The 3,100-nt window shown below is 38.5% G+C and overlaps 1 non-coding gene across 1 annotated transcript; it reads right to left on the minus strand.

Annotated features, from left to right (window-relative positions):
- Positions 1–255: 255 nt before the first annotated feature.
- On the minus strand, positions 256–327 carry TRNAA-CGC. Its single transcript has one exon. It is a non-coding gene; the product is annotated as a tRNA-Ala (tRNA).
- Between the last annotated feature and the right edge of the window lie 2,773 nt (positions 328–3,100).

Below are 3,100 nucleotides of genomic sequence, written 5' to 3' on the forward strand. Positions count from 1 at the left end.
AATTATGATGATTGGAAAAGGCATTTGTGAATGCATTTTACTCTAGGAGAAAATCCATACCCCATTTCTTTTCGGTATTTCCCAATCTTCCACGAAATATGTTAGCCTGTTTTTGTCTTTTCATTTCTTTCATTCAATATCATTGTGGAGTATATACCTACTTAAACCGAGACTGTGGTTCAACTTGGAATGAGTGTATACGTTTATCAATGTTACAAGTTTTCAAAAAATTGTTAAAAGTATACCACTTTGATCTGGAGATATCGGGGATTGAACCCGAGGCCTCTCACATGCGAAGCGAGCGCTCTACCACTGAGCTATATCCCCGCCTATACATAGACTGTGACTGTGATTTAACTAATTGGGGGGGGGATCCTGGTACACCGGTCTTTATTTCTCTCTCTCTCTCTCTCTCTCTCTCTATTTCTCTCTCTCGCTCTCTCCCTCTTTCTATCTTTTTTTCTCTGTCTGTCTACCTGTCTCTGTCTCTGTTTCTTTCTCTCCATCTGTCTCTCTCTGTCTCTCTCCTTTTTGTCTAGTTTCTCTACCCTCACCCCCATCTCTCTTTCTCTCCCCCCCCCCCCCTCTCTCTCCCCCCTCTCTCTCCCTCCCTCACTCTCCCTCCTTATCACATCCCTCTATCTCGAGTAGAGTAAAAGTTGATTTTTCTATTTTTTAATCAATATAGGTCTACATTAAAATCTAGATTGAATCACCACTCACAGGTGCAGCATTACATAGCGACAAAGAGGGCCGTAGTTTTATGGTTGCATATTGAGTCTCTGGTCTGTTTCTAATCCTCGGTCAATAACAATCATTCCAAATGTTTTGTATATTGTACTTTCTATAAAATATTCATTGTGTAGTCATGTTGTTTGCATTTAATTCATTATACATTCCTTTAATATTAAACTCAAACATAATCAAAATGAAAAAATAATAATCTGGCATTTTTTTCTGACAACATATTGTCTGTTCTAAAATATCAAGTTGATGAATAGATTAAACAGGTAAATTTTTCCCATTACGACGAAAGAAGCGGTGTGAGAAATCGTTTTACATTTTGTCAAGGCTTTTACCCGAATTTGTGTTATTAACCGTTACTATGAATCTTGAAATAGTTGTTCAAAATTGTCACTCAAACATTACACACAATTATTGCCTCAAGCACCTTATGTGCAGCATGTTAGGACACACGCCCACACGCGCCCACACAAGTATACACACACACGCACGCACACCCGCAATACATGTATATGTATGTGTACAAGAAGTTCTTGATGTGTATGGGTGCGGTGCGTAATAAGGGAGGCGACCAAAACTTTGGACACAAGTTCTAAAGGCCCAAATATCGCCATAAAGTACACTTTATTTAGGCCACATCTTGATACTGTTGAGATCTACCAAGCACAACAACTCCCTCAAGTATAAGATGTTCTTTTACAGGAGAGGAAAATGAGAAAGAATGAGTACCACCCGATTACAAGAACTCAACATCCTCTTTCAATAATCCACCCCATTCGGTCGTGATAGGTCGTGATAAGACTTGACATCCATTGATGTATGGTGCATCTCCTGGTATTTTAATAGGTCCTGCTGACAACTCAATTCAGCTTATCTTCCCGTCAAAATCCGGTCTTCCATTAACGTCCTGTCTCCCCAGCGATAATACCTTGTTTTCATAGTAGTCCTTCACCGAATCTTTAGTCTTATCACTTTTGAAATGGGATTATGCTCTAATGAGCACTCTGTGCAGTCAAGCCGGCGAGGTATACCGTGCGACCTTGGACATCAAGTATAATCTTCGCTGTCACAATATCAGAAAATAGTATTGACATCACATCTTAAAGATGATCAATCACTTTGGTAGACGTAAGAAGAAAAGGGATTGAAAATTATCAATTGATATTCTCATACTGTTCCACTTGAATCACAATACAGATACATTATGATCTTTCGTCCACTTTTCGAAATGAATTTCAGCTTAAGTAATAATTTAATAATGTTCCACTTGCGTCGGAAGACACAATTTATGATTATTATTTCATCTGTATTTTAGCAAATATATATTGAACAACAAACATCCAGGCTACTTTTACTGCTCATCTCTGCTTGCGCATTGCACACCTTACAGGGAAAAAGCCTCTACCTTTTTTAAAGAGAAACAATAGCAGCTCAGCTTAATAAATATCGTTCTTGTGGGAGAAAAGAGAACAATATAGGCCCCAAAGCAGAATAAAGCTACCACCGAAATGCAATGAAAAGATAAAAACAATCCACATTGGTCGCTAATAATTGGAAATCAAAATCAAGTTCTTCGTACTTGACTTAACGCTGTTCCATGTCAGGTAATGTTATCGTCATTTGAACTGAACAACTAGACTAACCTTGGTATACCAAGAGCTCTTATTTTGACAGAAGTGAACCCTGAAGTACATTAAGCTAGCTAATCCCTCTCCCGAACCTCTCATGTATCTCAGATCCTTTACAATATCATCACCAAGTACAGGATCATCATATCTTTAGACAAACATCACCAGAGAGCTAAAGTTGCCAATGTGTCGCCGAGAGATCGACCTGATCACTTCGTATAATTGAATATCAATAGCATCACTTGACCTCGTTTCTTGTCTTTCATACAGGCCCTAGCTGCAGTGGAGCCGTTTTCTCGTCGACTCTATCGAGCACTTCTACCTGATCTCACCAGCGCAAGGAGCTGATCGTCTGCTGCGATCGAGAGCAACCTCTTTTGTTATCAAACAATTTTACCTGAAATTCGAGGCTTTCTGTCGTTACAGTGACACTGTGGATTTTTTTCGGATCGAAATCGTTTAGACGTCGATTTTTGCAAACATAGTCTGCAGAAAAATTCGTCCGTTTCTGGTAAGTTGAAATTACATTTTCTAATAATTCAACTGGATGTCATGAGGCAATGAAATCAATGTTTTTTTTTTAATGATAGCTAAAATAAAGCGCATTATTCCTGAATATAGAATCCTCTATGCTTATGTTTACATTCTTTAGTTTGAGCTGACATCACGCTAAATCAATGCAGAGAATGTTCCTCAAGCCTCCTTTGAGAGTTGTTAAAACACTTTGA

The sequence above is a fragment of the Strongylocentrotus purpuratus genome, unplaced genomic scaffold (assembly GCF_000002235.5).
Source record: "Strongylocentrotus purpuratus isolate Spur 01 unplaced genomic scaffold, Spur_5.0 spur5_scaffold_19, whole genome shotgun sequence".
In the NCBI taxonomy this organism is placed as follows: Eukaryota; Metazoa; Echinodermata; class Echinoidea; order Camarodonta; family Strongylocentrotidae; genus Strongylocentrotus; species Strongylocentrotus purpuratus.